The sequence below is a fragment of the Hylobates moloch genome, unplaced genomic scaffold, assembly GCF_009828535.3.
Source record: "Hylobates moloch isolate HMO894 unplaced genomic scaffold, HMol_V3 SCAFFOLD_20, whole genome shotgun sequence".
NCBI lineage: Eukaryota > Metazoa > Chordata > Mammalia > Primates > Hylobatidae > Hylobates > Hylobates moloch.
This window is the reverse complement of record NW_026652295.1, coordinates 48,235,503-48,256,991: the sequence shown is the minus strand read 5'-3', so window position 1 is coordinate 48,256,991 and position 21,489 is coordinate 48,235,503. Positions and strand designations below refer to the sequence as shown.

Here is a 21,489-nt window from a genome sequence, read left to right as displayed (position 1 = left end):
CTTCTCTCTGTCTCTCAAGCTGAATTACTTTTCATCTCTCACTGATTCCCAAGTGACACATGAACATGATCTTCTCATCTTTGCTTTCTCTCTTTCTCCTCTTTGACAAAGTATAAAGAAAAATGTTATTTTTTTTTCCCAAAGCCTCTGCCTTAAAAACAGAGCCCCACTTTTTCTTTTAGGTAATTTCTTTTTGTTCCTGAAAATAGCCAATAGTCCTTAGCTCCAGACAAGGCATTTCATGTGTCTTAAACTAGGCTTTAATATTCTATTTTCCCAGGAATTTTAATTTTGAGTGAAGTGACACACTAAATGTGATTAAAGCTGATAAACTCCTCTGGTAGTAACATTATAGAGAGACTTGATTCCTTATTTACAGGGAATGCCTGAGTCCTTTTATCGAGATTCCAGAGTTGCCTCCATTCTTTTCTTTGATTATGTGAACTACCCAGTCTCCTTACATTTTCTTTTTGACATATAGCCAGCTTCTGTTGCTAATAATAACAGAATACTAACTGTCATTCTTGTTTTCTCTCTTTCCACATGGCCAGTAGTCTCAGAGCATTACATTTCTTTACCCTCAGTTGCCAGAGTCTCTGTGTTTCTTTGTTCAAATTCTAGTAAAAGACTGTAGTTTCTGGTCATCTGTGTACTGGTAGTCTTTAGGTATGCATACTTGTTCGTATCAGCTGTGACCAGGTGTAGTGAGGCCCCATTAAAATAGTGTGGCTTCCTAGGGCTACCCTTGAAACTAGGCCCATCAACAAGAGAAAATGCTGTGGGAGAATAAGAATCCTGAGACATGTGTATTACCTTGGCACACAGATCTTGTGACTCTCCTGTAGAGCCCTCGATGGCTTCTTTTCATAAGTTGAAGGCCACTGGCAAGATAGGTAATAAGTGTGTATATACAAAGAGTTTATTTATGGGTCCAGTTTACTGATTTTTGTTCTGGAGCCAGAATTTGTGAGTTTCAATTCCAGCTTTGCCACTCATTAGCTGTGTGATCTTTGAAAAATTACCCAACTCCTTTGAGTCTCAGTATCTTCATTGCTAAAATGAAGATAATAAAACTATCTTATTGAGTTATTGTGACAATGAATGAGTTAATCAATATAACATATTTAAAACAGTGTCTGGAAGATAGTAATTTTTGAATGGATGATAGCTAGTATTATAATTTTTTATTTTTATTATCATTATTATGGTTGGGATGACACAATGGGAGAAACATCAGGAGTGAATGCTATGTAATCTTGCTAGCTTGATATTTGGGAATGAAGAGGAATTAGGAAAGGTTTTAGTTGCGTACTTAATTTGCATACAGTTTTTCTCATCATAATGTCTGATATGGTTTAGCTGTGTCCCCACCCAAATCTCATCTTGATTGTAGTCCCCATAATCCCAAAGGATTGTGGGAGGGACCCAGGGGGAGGTAATTGAATAATGGGACAGTTACCCCCATGCTGCTGTTGTGATAGTGAGTGTGTTCTCATGAGAGCTAATGATTTTTATAAGGGGGTTTTTCCCCTTTTGGTCATATTTCTCTTTCCTGCTACCATGTGAAAAAGGATGTGTTTGCTTTCTTTTCCACCATAATTGTAAGTTTCCTGAGGCCTCCCCAGCCCTGCAGAATGGTGAGTCACTTAAACCTCTTTCCTTTATAAAGTAGCCAGTATCAGGTATGTCCTTACAGCAGCATGAGAACAGACTAATACAATGTTATTAGCAAGATAAAGAATTTCCATAATTGGAACACAAGAAGCAACATTCGCCAAGCTGTATTTAGTTACATTTCTGCCCTACTAAGTCAGACTTCAGCTCTTCCTTGCCTCGTTCCATTGTTGTGATTTTAAGAATGTAGAATTTTTAGCTTCCTCTTCCTTAGTTTACTTGTATCTTCATACAACTTATAATTCATATCATACAGGACATATAATATATATTTCTATTAAGCAAAAACTTTCAAAAAACATAACCACATATTTTATCTTTACCATATTTGAATACATTTTATTTCTTATTAAAACTCTTGATTTTCCTCTTTTAGTATCATCAAATTCCTTTTTTAAAAAAATATTGTTTTTTACCTGCACAAGATGAGGATGCCCTCTCTCAACACTTCTACTCAATATAGTATTGGAAGTTCTGGCCAGGGCACTCAGACAAGAGAAAGAAATAAAGTTTATTCAAATAGGAAGAGAGGAAGTCAAATTTTCTCTGTTTGCAGATGACATGATTGTATATTTAGAAAACCCCATTGTCTCAGTCCAAAAATTCCTTAAACTGATAAGCAACTTCAGCAAATTACCAGGATACAAAACTCAATGTGCAAAAATCAGAAGCATTCCTATACATCAACAACAGACAAGCAGAGAGCCAAATCATGAGTGAATTCCTATTCACAATTGCTTCAAAGAGAATAAAATACCTAGAAATACAACTTACAAGGGACATGAAGGACCTCTTCAAGGAGAACTACAAACCACTGCTCAGGGAAATAAGAGAGGACACAAACAAATGGAAAAACATTCCATGCTCTTGAATAGGAAGAATCAACATCATGAAAATGGCCATACTACCCAAAGTAATTTATAGATACAATACTATTCCCAAAGCAATTTATAGATTCAATACTATTCCCATCAAGCTACCAGTGACTTTCTTTGCAAAATTAGAAAAAACAACTTTAAATTTCATATGGAACCAAAAAAGAGCCCATATAGCCAAGACAATCCTAAGCAAAAAGAACAAAGCTGGAGGCATCATGCCACCTGACTTCAAACTACACCACAATGCTACTGTAACCAAAACAGCATGGTACGGATATAAAAACAGATATATAGACAGAGGAACAAAACAGAGGCCTCAGAAATATCACCACACATCTACAACCATCTGATCTTTGACAAACCTGACAAAAACAAGCAATGGGGAAAGGATTCCTGATTTAATAAATAGTGCTGGGGAAACTGGCTAGCCATATGCAGAAAACACAAACTGGACCCCTTCCTCATACCTTATACAGAAATTAACTCAAGATAAATTAAAGACTTAAATGTGAAACCCAAAACCACAAAAACCCTAGAAGAAAACCTAGGCAATACCATTCAGGACATATGCATGGGCAAAGACTTCATGACTGAAACACCAACAGCAATTGCAACAAAAGCCAAAATTGACAAATGGGATCTAATCAAATGAAAGAGCTTCTGCACAGCAAAAGAAACTATCATCAGAATGAACAGGCAACCTATAGAATGGGAGAAAATTTTTGCAAGCTACTCATCTGACAAAGGGTTAATATCCGAATCTACAAGGAACCTTAACAAATTTACACGAATGAAACAAACAATCCTGTCAAAAAGTGGGCAAAGGATATGAACAGACACCTCTCAGAAGAAGACATTTATGTGGCCAAAAAGTGGGCAAAGGATATGAACAGACACCTCTCAGAAGAAGACATTTGTGTGGCCAGACATTTATGTGGCCATTTATTAAGCTCAACATTTATGAGCTTTTTTATGAAAAAAAGCTCATCTTCACTGGTCATTAGAGAAATGCAAATCAATACCACAATGAGATACCATCTCATGCTAGTCGGAATGGCAATTATTAAAAAAGTTAAGAAACAACAGATGCTGGCGAGGTTGTGGAGAAATATGAATGCTTTCACACTGTTATATGGGAGTGCAAATTAGTTCAACCATTGTGGAAGACAGTGCGGCAATGCCTCAAGGATCTAGAACCAGAAATACCATTTGATCCGGCAATCCCATTACTGAGTATATACCCAAAGGTTTATAAATCATTCTGCTATAAAGACACATGCACACTTATGTTTATTGCAGCGCTATTTACAATAGCAAAGACTTGGAACCAGCCCACATGCCCATCCATGATAGACTGGATAAAGAAAATGTGGCACATATACACCATGGAATACCATGAAGCCATAAAAAAGAATGAGTTCATGTCCTTTGCAGGGGACATGGATGAAGCTGGAAGCCATCATTCTCAGCAAGCTAATACAAGAACAGAAAACTAAGCACCATGTGTTCTCACTCATAAGTGGGAGTTGAACAATAAGCACACATGGATACAAGGAGGGGAACATCACACACAGGGGCCTGTCAGGGGGTGGGGAGTAAGGGGAGAGAGAGCATTAGGACAAATACCTAATGCATGCAGGGCTTAAAACCTAGATGGTGGGTTGATAGGTGCAGCAAACCACCATAGCACATGTATACCTATGTAACAAACCTGCATGGTCTGCACATGTATCCAGGAACTTGAAGTGAAATTTTTTTAAAATTGTGTTTTTTTGTTTGTTTTTGCTTTTTGTTTTTTGTTTGAGATAGGGTCTTGCTCTCTTACCCAGGCTATAGTGTGCAATGGCACAATCATGGCTCACTGCAGCCTTAGCCTCCCAGGTTCAGGTTCAAGCTACCATCCCACCTCAACCTCCTGAGTAGCTGGGACCACAGGTGTGCACTCCCACTCCTGGCTAATCTTTTAATTTTTAGTAGAGATGGGGTTTTGCCATATTACCCAGGCTGGTCTTGAATTCCTGGGCTCAAGCTATCCACCCACCTCCGCCCTCCCAAAGTGCTGGGATTACAGACATGAGCCACGACACCTGGATGTTTTTCATTATTAATTTTTTTAGAGATAGAGTCTTGCTATAGTGCCTTGGCTGGATTAAAACTCCTGGGCTCAAGTGATCTTCCCACTTCAGCCTCCAAGAAGCTGGGACTACAGGTGAATGTTACTGCATGTGGCTTCATGGAATTCCATTTTGATCAATACTTCTCATTGTAAAATTTAGCTGATGCTTATAGAATGAATAAATTCTGAATTTCCCATTATGCTTTTCCTTTCCTTGCTTTAGCTATGCTAGACTTCTTGCATCTCTAATCATCATGGGTTTTTTTTTCATACATTTCTACCCTGCAGATTCTGTTTTTTCCTCCTGGAATGCCATATATCTATTAAGTTCCTATCTGGATATCTCCTGTTTATTGTTTAAGACTAGAATCCAATGCCATTCTCTTTGGAAATATTAAAAGTCACCCTTAACAGGCAACACCTCTGCTTTTGTAAATAAATTTGATGATTTTCAATCATAGTAAATAAGAAAGGTCATTTGTGAGGTATGTTGCTTCAAGTATTGTGTTAAAATACTGAAATTTGTATATGGTATATGTCTTTGTTGAGGCTGCTATAATTAAAGACTATAACCTGGTTGCTTATCAACAACAGGATATTTATTTATCTGTCTGGAGGCTGGGAAGTTCAAGATCAAGGCACTGGCAGATGGTGTGTCTGGTGAAGCCCCATTTCCTGGTTCATAAATGGAAACTTCTTGGTGTATTCTCATATTATGGAAAGATCAAGGCAGTTCCCTGGGGCCTCTTTTATAAGGGCATTGATCCCATTCATGAGGGCTCTGCCAAAAGGCCTCATCTCCTCATATCATCACATTGTCTTTTATGTTTTCAACATATGAGTTTGGGAAAGACATAAACCTTCAGACTATAGTAGCTTATTTTAAAAAAACAAGACACCTATATTTACTGCTTATACAGGAAAAAAGAACAAATAAGAAGTCAAGATTTTTGTCATCATTTCACTCTTATTCAATTGTATTGCCATATGTTGCCTTGAATGGGAGAGAAAGAGTTGAAGTCATTCATATATTTACTGTGGTCATGGCGTGGAGGCTAGCTATATATTCTTAATAGTTCTGTAATTTGGGGGCTTATAAACAATTTTAGTGTCAGATTTTACCAGAAAAAATGTTCTAGTGAATCTGTTGTAATCATTTGAATATGTTATCAACATGAACAAACTCTATGTCTGTCATGGTGGGACTAAGGCTGAGAGCCACTGACCTAACTCATTAATGACTGGAGGAAGCTGTACCTCTAGATGGGATGGCAGGTCCTGAAGTAGACAAATTGGACTAGGTTGCCTGAAGAATCATGCATTTGGCCTTTACATAACCAGTTTTTCCTACTTTGTGCCAAACCCAGCATCAGAGAATATAAATTGCTATCAGGATTGGTACCAGAGGGAAACCATTTATATTTCTGTGTAAGCCACAAAGGGTCCAGGTTAATTAGCCATATCCTCTTAGGATTTCCTTCTTCCATGGAGCAGGTAGACTTAATTCCATTGACTAGTGACAGGGGCTGTCTTCTCCTTCTACAGAGGAGCCTCATTCCTGCTTTGTTACCAGGTATCATCACCCAGGATTGTAGTGAGGTTCACTGTTCTCTTCTGAATAATTTGCTAAGTATATTCTAGAAGAACAGCACGTATATTTCTTAAAATTTATTATTTTACTACTTGTCTGATTGTTAAATAATTTATGCTCACTGTAGAAAATAATAGAAAAAGAAAACACAACTTTCTGTAACTCCACAATCCATAAATTCATCATTTTTAATATGGTGATATGGTGTTATGGTATAGATACATACATTGGTTTTTGTCCATGGTTCCCGGCTTATAACTCCCACACCCCTTGTTATAGTCGTTCGAGGAAGTAGCAGGCCTCAGGAAACAGAATGTCTATGACTTTCTCCTGCCCTTCCCCTTCACCTGCCCTAATGCAGGACTCTAATCTTCCCCCACTTTTCTGATTGTGGGTCATAAAACCCTCTCCAGAGATGGTCTCACCCTATACCCTTGGAGAAAGAATGCTGATGTCATGAAGCTTCCAGAAAACTCCAAGAGGACTGGGTTCCGAGAGCTTTCACATAGGTGAAGGCATATACGTTCCTGGAGGGTGGTGTGCTGGGGGAGGGCATGGAAGCTCAGCTTCTCCTTCCCTCATACTTCACCCTAGGCATCTTTTCATCTGTATCCTTTGTAATATCCTTGATCATAAACCAGTAAACATAAGTAAGTGTTTCTTTGAGTTCTGTGAGCCGCTCCAGCTAATTAATCAAACCCCAAAAGGGGATCATGAAAACCTCAATTTAAAGCCGATTGGTTAGACGTTGGGGAGACCCAGACTTGTGACTGGTGTGTGTCTGTGGTGGTTGGGGGAAACTCTTGGGGACTGAGCGAAGAACCTGTGGGATCTTATACTATCTCCAGGTAGATAGTGTCAGAATTGAATCGGAGGACACCCAGTTGGTATCCACTGTTTAGTGTGTCGGAAAAACTCCCACATAGTTGGTCACAGAAGTCTTCTGGTGTTGATGATTGTTGCGGTAGTGTGAGAGTGGAGGAAAAACACAGTTTAAGAGAGTTTTTTTTCCCCCCTAAACAGTTGATTAATTTCTTTACAGTATTTTTGCTATGTCTGTATGGATTTCCTTTTTCTATAATTTCTATAACTGAGATTTGCATTGCAGTGAGAAAGTAAAAATTGGTCCTGCTGATAACTAGGGAAAATGAAAACATTGGTGAAGAATGCAATATAATTTTTCAAATAGAATTTCAATGATTTGCTCAAGATACAGATGTTCATAAAAAAAAGACAAAGACAAGGGCACACTGTGACAAAAAACACAACACTTCCATTTTGAAATCACCGCTTCTTTACCAGCAACAGATCTAGACCCATATTAACCTTCTCACTTCCTGGATAAAAATTATAACCAAATAAGAATATTTAAGAAAGTATCACAAAATAATTATTATTTTGAACAACCAAATTGCCCATGTATTTGACTGTATACAATCTGAAACTGGCTTCTATAAACAGCCTATAGCAACTCCCCATTGTGAAGATGCTCCTAAATTTTTTTCTTCAGTGTATTTTCCCTTGCTGCATCATGCTAAATAAACCTAATTTTGTGCATTCTTGGTGGTTTTCTTGGTTTTAACAGTACTCAGGGTTTTATGTAAAGAATATTTCGGCTTCTGAGGAATTCTTGGGAACCATCATTCCAATGCCTATGTAGTATTCTATTGTATGGTTCTGCCATTGTCAGAAATGTAGTTTTGTATTTTTGTCTGTTTAAACTTTTTAAAATTACAAATAAAATATTAGTATATAAACATTTTCTGGGATTCCTACTTGTTTACTTAGGATAGATATATTAATGTGTATTTACAATACAGAGTGTAGGAACATTATTATGCTGTTTTATGCAGGTTACTAAGTTGTTTCTAGAAAGAATATTATGCTTTAGATATCAGCTAGCCATGTATGAGCATCCACTTTATTGCCCTTTCAGCAGCATTGAGGATTATATTTTAACAAATCTGTCAATTTGACAGGTAACAAAAAAATGTCTAACTAGTTTTCAAATATACATTTCTCTTACTACTTTACCCAGTACGTAGGTCCAAGGCTTCGTGGCTATGTATTACAAAAGGGTCACATGTACAGCAGTGCTCCAAATATTAATACTCATTTGGTTGGCAGGAAATTTAGTCTTTTTCCTGGATTTATTTCCTAATTTTATCCCCCAAAGACCTGGTAACAATAATAATAAGAGCTTAAATGTACCGAGTCCTTGCTATCTATCAGTCACTTTCAAAGCACGCCACATGCAAATACTCATTTAATCCCCATAATCATAACTTATGAGTTAGGCACTATTATTATCTTGCCTTTTTCATATGAGGAAACTGAGGCACAGAGAAGATAGGTAACTTGCCTACGTTTCTGCAGTTAGCAAGTGGTGAAGTTGGAATGTGACGCCAGGCTTTCCCTTGGGGAGGGACAAAGGTTTTAATAGACAACTAAAGCTGCTGACCACAGATCTGCAATTACTGTGCTGGGTTTTAGCTTCTCTTCCAGAAGCCACGCCCACTCTCCTAACTAAATACTCTTCTTGCCCCTGCCCGGGCTTTTGCCAACTCTCTTTGACCTGATCAGTTTGAAGCTTACCTTCTCTCTAAATAGCAGAAAAGCTGCATCTGCTTCTCTTGATTGTCTCCACTGGGACTCAATATGTTTCTTCGTATGACATCCCTCTTTACTAGAGTGTACAAGCATCCTCAAGGTGTGGGGATGGTCCAGAGGTTGAGAGGGCACAGCCTCACCTTGCTCTTGAAAACTGCTCCCTCTAACTTCCATTCCCTGCAATTATCTCCTTCTCTGGGAATCCCTTCCAGTTATGAGTGCTGCATTACACATCACCCCAAAAACTAGTGCTTAAAAACCTCACAATTGGCCGGGCACAGTGGCTCATGCCTGTAATCCCAGCACTTTGGGAGGCCGAGGCGGGCAGTTCACAAGGTCAGGAGTTCAAGACTAGCGTGGCCAAGTTGGTAAAACCCCGTCTTTACTAAAAATACAAAAAAATTAGCCAGGCGTGGTGGCGAGCACCTGTAATCCCTGCCACTTGGGAGTCTGAGGCAGAGAATTGCTTGAGCCCGGGAGGCAGAGGTCGCAGTGAGCCAAGATCGCACTACTGCACTCCAACCTGGATGACATAGTGAGACTCCAAAAAAAAAAAAAAAAAAAAACCCACAAAAAACCTGCAATTATTTATTATGGTTACTGTAGGTCAAGAATTCAGGAAGGGCCTAGCTAGGCATTTGTTGTCCAGGGTCTTTCATGAGGTTGCAGTGGCTATGGAGAGCAGGAGGTCCATATGAAAGGCTTCTTTATGCACATTACTGGTGCCTAGTCTGGAAACACTGAAATAGGAAGGGGTGGAACCAGCTGGGACTAATTGGCATCTCTTTCTCAGTGTATTCTCTCCAGCATGGGAGCTTCAGGATAGCTAGGCTTCCTACATGGTGGCTCTGGGCTCTAATGGCAGACAGAAAGAAGGGGGTCAGGGGAGAGAGGGTTTTGAAAGCATGTTTAACACGCTCTCTCTCTGTCTCTCTCAACATCTTAAATTAGTATTGTACATTTGTTACAATTAATGAATCAATGTTGATAAAATATTATTAACTAAAGTCCACAGTTTTTAAAAAATATTTTCTTAGTTATTACCTAATGTATTTTTTATATTCCAGGACCCTAACCTGGGTGCTGCATTACATTTCTCATGCTTCCTTTGACTCTTCTTAGCTGGAAGAGTTTCTTAGACTTTGTTTTTGATGACCTTGACAATTTTGAGAAGCACTGATAAGGTATTTTGTAGAATGTCCCTTAATTGGGATTTGTCTGATATTTTTATCATCACTAAACTGAAGTTATGGTGGGGAAAACCACAGAGGTAAAGTGTCATTTTCATTCTATCATATCAAGAATATATATTACCAATATGAGATATCACTGTTGATGTTGACCATGATCACCTGGCTGAGATAGTATTTGTCAAATTTTTGTACTTTAAAATTACTCTTTTCTTCCCTGTCCAAACTCATTGAAAGGAAGTCACTACCTGCAGTTACACTTACAGAGTGGAGAATTAGGTCTATTATATTTTAAATTGATTTATCTGCCATTTTTATAGCTATATAATTTAAAAATGTATATCCTAGATATTATTTTTGATTCAACATGTATATTACATGTATTGTAAGTACCTTCTGCCATACTGCAACTTTTCCTTTTGAATTACGTTCTTTGATAAAGACATTCTTAATGAACTCCAATTTACCAGTTTGTTATTTTATGGTTTGTAATTTTTGCATCCTATTTAATAAATCATTGTCTACCCTCAAACTATGAAGATAGCCACCTGTATTTTCTTCCAAAAACTTTATTATTATACCCTTCAAAATTTAGATTTAGAAACCATGTGGAATTGATCTTTGTGTATGGTATGAGGTAGGAGTTAAGGTTAATTTGTTCTCTTATGTGAATATCTAATTAACAACGTGCTATTTATTGAAAAAAATATTGTACCACTATTATATTTTAGTGGAATAATTATAGGTTTTTGAATAGGTAATATATTTATGTGATTTAAATATCAAAATGATACCAAATGTTATATATTGGGAACTCTTGCTCCCACATTTATAGCTGTTCTTTTTGTTCCCACCATCATCAATAACTGGTTTTATTAGTCTCTGATATTTCTTTATGAAAATAAACACAAATATTTTATGATGGCCTTTCCCCTTTAAACATGAATACAGCATTCTATACCTTAGTGTTTTTATTCAACATAGAAACAAAAATTTAAAAAATCCTTATGTAAAATTAAAACATATTCTAATGTGGAGAATAATGAACTCCCCAGTGGCCATTCTTCAACCACAATATTTATCAATTAATGGCTACTCTTGTTTCTTTTTTTCCTATCCAATGCTACTCATCTCCCAACATGTTGAATTATTATGAAGTCAATCTCAGATGCCATATAATTTCATCCATGACTATTATGCATTTCTAAATGAAAAGAACTCTTTTTAAACACATAAACATAATATTGGCATGAGTTTCCAGATGAATATGTTTGTAAATGTATACAAATTTGTCGATTTGGGATTTTTATAATTACTTTTGTGTATGTATTTCATATTATTTTTGATATTTTTGATCAGGCATCCTTTCCTATGATCACTAGTTAAGTATTTACAACACCGGTGCGGAGGGGGCTAACATTTGTAATCCCAGCACTTTGGGAGGCGGAGTGGGGTGGATCACTTGCTGCCAGGAGTTTGAGACCAGCCTGGCCAACATGGTGAAACCCCGTCTCCACAAAAATAATACAAAAATTAGCTGGGTGTGGTAGCGTGCAGCCTTCAAAATCTGACAATTTGGATACTCTTTTGGTAAGAGTTTCAATAGAGTTTTGATTTTTATCACTTATTTGAATATGTTTAAAGTTGGGGAAACATAAGAATTAATCTAGGCCAGCGCAGCCAGCTCACGCCTGTAATCCTAACACTTTGGAAGACCTAGGTGGGTGGATCACTTGAAATCAGGAGTTCGAGACCAGCCTGGCCAACATGGGGAAACCCCGTCTCTACTAAAAATACAAAAATTAGCCAGGTGTGGTTGCATGTACATGTAATCCCAGCCACTCGGGAGGCTGAGGCACAAGAATCACTTGAACCTGGGAGGCGGAGTTTGCAGTGACACCAGCTGGTGCCACTGCACTCCAGCCTGGGTGACAGAGTGAGACTCTGTCTCAAAAAGAATAAAAATTACGTACATACCTACATACATACATAACTACAACCTGCATGGCAACATGAGATTTTAGGATGGACTTTAGAAAATCATGTAATTTAACTCTATTATTTTACAGATAGGGAAACTGAGGGGCAATAAGATTAAAGTGACTTGCTCAAGGTCTATGACTAGTTGTTGCCTAAGGTCAGACTAAAGCTCATGTCCTCTAATAAATTAAGTGTTCATTTCACTATTACTCTATTTTTTTGGTGTTAGGTTAATTTTAATTGAAAGTCATACTAATTCATTTAATTCATTCAATGAAATTCATTTTTAACTTCTCAATATGGATAATGGGGGTGCCTTTTAAAAATTATTCTGGCACCAGATAGACTGTTTCTACAAATAGCATATTAAGCTACAAGAACAGAGAAATGTATAGGAATGCCAAAGCAACGTGGCCTAAAATGGGTCCTGCCAAAGGCTAAGAGAATGTTATCCCCTTTTCTAGCACTGAATGTATTTTAGCTCTGTAGGACATTATAAATCATGTCCACTTTCAACCTCATTTTTTTGGAATTTAGTATTACTCACATTTTTATCTTTATTATTTATTTATTTATTTATTTATTTATTTATTTATTTATTTATTTTTATTTTTATTTTTTGGAGACGGAGTCTCGCTCTGTTGCCCAGGCTGGAGTGCAGTGGTGCAATCTCGGCTCACTGCAAGCTCCACCTCCCGGGTTCATGCCATTCTCCTGCCTCAGCCTCTTGGAGTAGCTGGGACTACAGGCGCCCGCCACCACGCCCAGCTAATTTTTTTGTATTTTTAGTAGAGACGGGGTTTCACCGTAGTCTCGATCTCCTGACCTCGTGATCCGCCCACCTCGGCCTCCCAAAGTGCTAGGATTACAAGCGTGAGCCACCGCGCCCGGCCTTACTCACATTTTTAAAGATTATTATACAGATTATGCTGTTGCTACAAATTCATAATTTCAATTACGTTGTTTCCTTTGCTTGGAATGATCTTTTCACTTTTTTTTTTCTCTCTTCCCTTATAAACTCATCCTTTAAAGTCCACCTCAGATATTATCTGAAAAAGGAAGCCAGCTCCCAAGTCTCATGTTTGACTTTATGCTATTCTTTGGTGCTATCTCAGCACCATGGTATGTCTTTATTATTAAGATTATTAGCTTACAAAATAAACATATGGTATTTATTTATTTTCTTGTTTTAGTCTCTTGTAATACTACCTTCAGCCCCATGGAAGGATAAGGAGAGAGAAAAAAGTATGAGTAAAAAATCCGAAAGGAAGAAGCCACACCAACATTGATGTACGGTCCTAGAGAGGAGTATCTATGCGTATGTGTGTGTTTCCTGACGAGGGTGAGACTTGAGAATCCCCACTTGCACCTATATGCTTTCTCTCCAGTGAGAAAAATGCAAGCTGACATCTCAGGGCAATTCTTTGTCAGAAATATACATCTGCATGAAGAGAAGAGAGTTAAAAATTTAATCTGCAAAGCTATTTAGAGAGTGGATAGGCCTTGACAGGCCTCCCAAATGTATTACAAGAACAAGAAGAGTGGAGTTATGGAAAAAAAAAGCTGTTGCAGCAAACAGAATGAAACTAAGCTTTCTTGACAGAATCAGTTTGCCAAACGACTTTAAAATTGCACTATCTTGTCCCTTTTTTTAAAAAATATACTCTAATTTAAATGTCTAAGAGAAACTTTTAGGATTTACATCCTACCTTTAAAAAACTCTAAGGTAAAGACAAATCTGTAATATATATAGTGGTATTTGGTAAAAGGGTATATGAAGCAATATTAAAACCTATCAAGCCACTAACCAGTGATGAAAAAGTAACAAGAATTCTAACGGTATCTGTGATAATCTGACTGATAATTTTCAAACCATCACCCCATACCTAACACATTGCTTGACATGAATGAACAGAGAAAGACCTGGTAAATCAGCTTCAAAAATATGACAGTGTGCTGTCACTTTGTACTCAATATTCCTTTGTATTTTACCTATGACTTTAGAAATTTTGCCCTTATGTTGCAGCCCCCACTCATCACTGTCACAGGGAAAAGTGTTGTTCTATTTTTTGCCTTATACTTGACAAATATATATATATATATATACACACACATATATGTATATATTTCTTCATCTTGTAAATTTATATTTATTCTCCTGAGTGCTAAAATAAACACAGATAGGCATTGTTTTTAACAGATGGTGTTTAAGTAGGTAGATCACCATTATCAATAGATAAAAACATAAAGTGCAAAATCATATTATCTTTACGAGAGATGCAGAAAGAATTGTGTGATAAAATTTAACATTTATTGAATTATTTAAATATTTCAACGAAGTTCTGGACTCCATTGCTATTTTTACAGCTCTAATTTTTATATCTGACCAGCCCTCAGCCTGGGAAAAAGCTCACTACTTACTCTAGCAATATTCTTCCCATTAATATTGTAGAAATTTTTTTCCATTAAAGTCTTAACAACTACCGAAGCATAACTTTTAAGTCCTAAGTTGTAAGTCTACCTTAAAATGTTGCTTTAAATCTTTAATATCTAGGGCCTAACCATGGTTTTCAAATTTTCCTCTAAAGTATTGACTTGTTAGATATAAATTCTGATCCTTTAGCCACCAAACCCATCATATCTACTTTTCTTAACCTATCATATCCTTTGCTAGTGAGTTCTGGGCTATCTTTCACTCTGCTCAGGTTTATTCAGTGCAAAAGAAAGATTAAGGTGTATCATGTTGTGGTTGTGATCAGGCTGCTTACAGATACTTTCTTTTCCCTCTTTCTGCGTGTATGGCAGCAATATATGTAGGTATTGCAATTTTTCGAGTATATTTTGAAATTAGCTGTGGTCATGTGCCTTACTTTGGCCGATGAAATATGAGCAGAAGTGATGTGCTTCACTTCTTGGAAGAAGATATAAGAGGCAGAGCAGGATTTTCCATGTTCCTTTCCTCTTTTTTTGAAATCTCAGAAACAGGTATTAAGACGTATCTTCTGTCAGACTTTGCTTTTGAACGCTCTGATGAGTACAGTCTGCCTCTATTTCCCCCAACCTCTGTTGGTGACACCTGTTGGCTATTTAGTATGAGAGAGAAATGCATTTTTATTATATTAAGCCACTTAAATTTTGGGATCGTCAGTTACTAGAACATAACTCACTACAGCCTAATTAATATACCATATTTTCAGTTGCTTGGAATGTGGTTCATAGGGAGAAGAATTTTAAACTAGATGCTGAGTTTTGTCATCTACTTTTTCTGAATCTATTGATTTTTTCTTTCATTTTCTTAGTATGGTATACTACCCTGATTGATTTTTAACTGCCTTATTTATTACTCATATACCCTATATCTTAGTTGTTTTAAGTATACAATTCAGAGATTTAAATATATTTATAGAATTGTACAATCACTACCTCAGCCTAATTTCAGAAAACTTTCATCTCCCTAAAAATATCTAATGCCTATTTGCTGTCATTTCCCATTCCCAACAATACTGGGTCCATTGCAACCATTGCAATGGCCCTAAGCAACCATTAATCCATTTTCTATATTTGCAGATTTTATTTTTTCTGTACATTTCATATAAACAACTCGTCCAATATGTGGTATTTTTGTGGCTGACTTCTTTCAGCTGACATCATGCTTTCAAGCTTCATCCATGTTGGAACATGCATCAGCATTTCTTTTCTTTTTATTGTTGAATAATATTACATTGTATGAATATGCCACATTTTGTTTACCCCTTCATCAGTTAGTGAGCATTTAGTTTGTTTCCAGTTCTTGGTATTACAAACAATGTAATTATCACCATTTGAATACACATATTTATGTGGATATATGCGTTTATTTCTCTTGGCTAGACACTTAGGAGTGGAATTGTTGAGTTGTATGATAAATTTACATTAGACATTTTTAAAAACCTGCTAAACAGTTTTCCATGGTGGAGAAAGCACTTCTTTGTTGAATAGCACTATTAGATCCATAAATTTAAGGTCATAATATGACTTTCAAGAGGAAAAGTACTCAGAAAATCAATCAGAATAATCTTTCTCTTTTTCCTCTCTCTTTAACTTATATATACTCACATATACATCGACTTTTCATGGAGAGTGAAATCTAAGTATGTTTTACCTACTTAATAATTCCTGGTAGGAAAATAGACTTTAGGCTCTGTCTTAGTCTATTTTCTGCTTCTTATTACAAAATAGCTGAAACTAGGTAATTTATTAGAAAAAAAATTTCTTACACTTCTGGAGGCAGGGAAGTCCAAGGTCAATGGGCTGCATCTGACGGAGGGGACTCTACAGAGTCACAAGGCAGTACAGGGTATCATCACATGGTGAGGGGCTGAACATGGTAGCTAAAGTTTCTCTTCCTCTTATAAAGCCACCAGTCCCACGCCTATCATAACCCATTAATCTACTAACCCATTAATCCATTAAGTAGGCTCTGCCCTCATAACCCAATCATCTCTTAAAAGCCCCACCTCTCAAAACTGCCACATTGGGGATTAAGTTTCCGCATGAGTTTTGGAGGGACGAACATTCAGATCACAGCAGTTTCCCTGTTGTACCTGAGCATACCATTTGCTGAATCTCCATATGGAAAGTAATTCCTAAAGTGATTTGAGGTCACTGTTGGGATAAAGTCTGGCATGTAGAGTAAGCTGACGTTGCTGCTCTAAGATTCCTATTACACACTCTGAATTACCAGTGATGCTTTAACTGTTTAAAAACCATCTGTCCTGTTGGATTTTATTTTTATCACATGCATACGTTACTGTTCCTAAAACAATGAAAAGCCAGCTTTTCCTAGTATATAAATCTAAGTGGCTTGATTAAATTTCTCTCAAGTCATTTAAAGAAAAATCTCTTTAATTATGTCTTTTTCTTCTTTTATCTTTTGCCCTAATGTTACTTTTCATTTAAATTGACCAAAGGAATTGACTCTTTTTATTTGTTACAAATAAATATTCTAAGTATTCTCTAATATACGTACGTATTTCTTACAAAAGGACCAAGCCTAAAAGGTGAGACTGAATTATAATGCTTTCTATGTAACCCTAACTACTGGTGGAGAGCAGGAGTGAAAATGAGAGGGAAATCAAACCAAAAAAAAAGCATGATGAGGAGACAGGCCAGTTGACAGAGGACCAAGTCAGCAGAGAAGCAAGTGCAAGAGCTCAGTTTGGATTTAGAACTCATTGAAGCTCTAAGTTCTCTCTGACCTAAAAAGACAAGATATGATTTCCTTCTACCTACTGCTGAAAAGCAGTCTTCAAACTGAAGCGAGGTTCTATGTGTCATAGGTTTCAATCACAAGGCTGGACCTAGGTAAACAGATATCTCTAAGATTTACCTTTGGAGTTACTCGTCTCTAGCTGGCTTGTACTCAATGTCATAAGCTACAGTGACCTTGGACAATTTACTTAACAAGCTACAGCGACCTTGGACAATTTACTTAACATTTTATGTTTAATATTTTATATTCAAAATTGGGATAATTCTTGAGCAAATGCCATAGGTCATTTTGTGAGGGTTCATTGAGATAAGACATGTAAATTCTCCATAAACGTTGGTTATTGTTATTAGTGATAATTGGTTGCTATTCTGACAGGTAGAGTCTTTATTCTTTTTTCTATTTTAACAACAATATATCATTATCATATCAGATGACTCACCGACTTGAAGTGCACAGTTCAATGGTTATTAATGTATTCACAGATACATGTAACCATCACCATAGTTAATTACAGAATATTTTAATCACTTCAAAAAGAAACCCTGTACCCTTTAGCTAGCACTCCCCTATCTCCCCAATTGCCCCTTTCCACCAGACCTAAGCAGCTACTAATCTACTTTCTGCTTCTATAGATTTGCCTATTCTGAATGTTTCATGTGAATGGAAACATGTAATATATGGCTTTCTGAGACTGGTTTCTTTCATTGAAGAGAATGTTTTCAAGGTTAATTCATGTTGTAACATGTATCAGCACCTCATTTCTTCTTATTGCTGAAAAGTATTCCATTGTATAGATATACAGGTTGAGGATCCCAAGTCCAAAAAACCTGAAATCTGCAATGCTCCAAAATCTGAAACTTTTTGAGTACCAACATGTCACTCAAAGAAAATGCTCTTTGAAGCATTTCCGATTTTCGATTTTCAGATTAGGGATGACGAACAAGCAAGTATAATGCATATATCCCAACATCTGAAAAAATACAAAAATACAACACATTTCTGGTTCCAACCATTTTAAATAATGGATATCCAGCCTGTACCATATTTTGTTCATCCATTCAGCAGTTGAAGGACATTTAAGTTGTTTCCACCTTTTGGCTATTATAAATAATACTGCTATAATTTTTTTGTGGACATGTTTTCATATCTATCATCTAGGAGTGGATCACTGAGTCATATAGTAACCCTGTTTAATTATTCGAAAAAAATTCAGTCTATTTTCTAAGGCATCTTCACTATTTTTTTCTATCAAGGTACAAGGTAGATTTCCTCTCATTGACTGGAAGGGTCTTCTGTTTCCTTAAAAGTAAAATGAACATAATGTAAGCCTACAAAAACTTCACAAAAACTTATATTGCTAGAGGGTAGATCTTACAGAATTTTAAAGTAGTCACAGAAACTATATTAGGTCAAAGATAATGAGCAAAAATTGCAATTCTTTTCTTTTGGAAGTCTCGATGTCTACAGTCATTTAAACCCACCATATTTTACAGGATGAGCTTATAATTTATTGTCAAAACTACAACACTTTTAATAATGAGAGGTGTTTTATCTATAATAATACTAGGACCATAAGAGTTCGCTGAAGCTGTCCCAGGCAAACTGGGCAAATGGTCATCCTGTGTATAATGAAAGACCTCACTATGGACTCATATTCATTTGGGAATATGTTCTACTTGTTTTCTTTTATTAGCAGAGGTGATAAATTTGTATTCATCTCACACTTATATGCAAGCATACATGAATATACATGGTGGATTAAGTTAAGGGTTGTGTCTCTTCCCTCAGAATGAGCCAAATTAACTCATGCACACAGGAAATGAATCCTAGCATTTTCAGCAATCCATGTTGTTTTTCCAGCCAAACTGAAGTGATTGCATCATAATATTTATGTTTTTATATAGTGTCCATGTATTAAATTTTTTTGGCATGCCCTATATCACTTTTCTTACCCTTCATCTCCAAGAGTGCCTATTACAGTGTTAGGCATATAAATGTTGCCTTCCCACCAAAAATGTATATTAAAAAACTGGTTTCTGTCAGAGTGCTTAGTAATATAAGAAGATGCAAAGGGGTCAGTCTTTGTATCTAAGAGACCGGGGTTTTTAAAACAGACTTCCCCCATGTGACTTCCCTTCTCCTAACCTTCTTTTTTCTCATTTTTTTCCTTCATAATTTCCAGCTAACCAACCAAGTAACCAACCAAGAAACCAACCAACCAACAAATTGACCGACCAAACTCACCTCAACATCCTCAGTCTTAAATACAAACTGTGTTATTACTTGGAATTCTGATTTTGGAGAACATGTAAGGTCAATTTTACAAATTATAATGCGAGATTCTGGCAGAGTACCACCAAGAAAATGATAAACAAACAGAGATGCACCTGTTACTGCCCCAGGAGGGAAGTACTGAACACTGCTTGCCCTAATTCACCCTCTGGAGGAGTTCCTTTGCCAGCAGCACAAAAAGAGTCATAGCCATTAAAGAACAAACAATTGTCAGAGAAAGACTGAGAGGGAGGAAAATGATGCTGCCCACTTTGAATACACAGGAGGGTTTCTTCAAGAATACTTGAGTTGAGTGGAAGCTTGACCCTCAAATAGTTGCCTAGGTCAGCAGGACCTGAGGCAATCCCTGGGGTAAGGTCTGGTCAGATAAGTTAAAGCCGCCTTCAGGGCACTTTCAATTTAGGCACCAATTTCCTCAAGACTAAGGATAAGAAAACAAAGCTGCTTGAGTTCAACTTTCTCCTTTGCCTTTTCACTTGTTTCCTTTGTTCCTGTGAGTATAGTATATTTAAGAGTGACTTCAAATGACTAGAAAAGCTCATCATAGAGATGTTGCTTCTGATCATGGTCTGATCATGGACTAATTTTTAGCCATCCAAATACATTCCCTGGGCTTCAGGCACGATGACATATAATTTTTTAAAAGACATTTTTACTTACAACCCCTTAAGTTCTAGGTTTCCTTTCACCATAAATTCTGCAAATATTTTCTCAGTGCCAGTTTAAGTGTAGAGGGAATTGCTGTCTCTCATTACAATTTCATTTTTTAGTTCTCAACTAGTTCTATGATCAGTTCCTCCCATATATCCCTGAAACTGTCTTATGTCTCTTAGGGCTGATTTGATGTTTAGCTTGAGAATTCAGAATATGTTCTTTTTTTCCAAACAGAATATGTTCTGTGCTCATTAACTGTCAAAGTAGAATATTTTAAAAATTTCATTTTTTCCATATATGTAAAGTTTCATGTTCCTACCAATAAAAAAAACTGAAAAATAGAGAATTCTGTAGTTTTATTTATACTATCATTGACACGGCTAATCAAAACTTTGCCTTGAATAAGGTTTAGTGATCTTAATATACCCACTAAATCTCTGGTGTATTTGAAACTCAGTCTTTTTTCTTTCTAGAAATTCTCTACATTTTTTAGCTTATAAGACACTGATATTTGCTGATTCTCCCTATAATCCTCTGGTCACTTTTTTTTTTTAAGTCTCTGATGGTTTCTCTTTCCCAATATTTAACAATTTTGTTCTTGGAGCAATGTGTTTCTGATTGTATGCAGTGGAGCAACATACAAGACCTGATTATTAGACAGAATTAACCATGAAAATATCCTAAGACAAAGGTACATTTAGGAGTCAGGATACCATATCCCAATAGGTCTACAGTCTTTTTCTCCAGTATTGAAACCAATCACTGCTGAGGCCCAGATGAAGTAGTGGCTTGCTCTTAAAGGCCAAGCCGTATATAAAGTAAGTAACTTTAAAGATGAGAAACCTATGTAATAAGGCAAGACATCGATCACAGGACAAGGATAAGGGTGCTGAGACTAAGGGAGAATATATTTCCCTTGGAATGTGAGATGGAGTTACTACACTTAATAAGTTGTGCTCTTTATCTGCTTTTGTAAAGCATGTAAAATTGAATTTGTAATAGTAAAGTGTATGTATGATCAGGCATTGTTATTCTCCCAGGGCGATTCAGTCCACGGTCACCATTTCACATAGCATTGCTAGGTATATGTGTCTGTTTGTATGAAAGCTGTTAGTATTAATATTAGTATTATTTTAGTTTTGCCTTCCTGAAGGAATGTGATAGGTTCCGAGCCCACAAAACACACAGGGAGCAGTTACAGGGAAATACTTCTTGTTACATGACACTATTCCACTCACCCAATAATTGTCTAT

The 21,489-nt window shown here is 36.7% G+C and overlaps 1 long non-coding RNA gene across 1 annotated transcript; it reads left to right on the top strand.

Moving 5' to 3' along the window:
• Positions 1 to 6,776: 6,776 nt before the first annotated feature.
• On the top strand, positions 6,777 to 20,229 carry LOC131382170 (uncharacterized). Its single transcript, XR_009211418.1, has 3 exons — positions 6,777 to 6,909; positions 13,233 to 13,381; positions 19,473 to 20,229. It is a non-coding gene; the product is annotated as an uncharacterized LOC131382170 (long non-coding RNA).
• Positions 20,230 to 21,489: the final 1,260 nt, after the last annotated feature.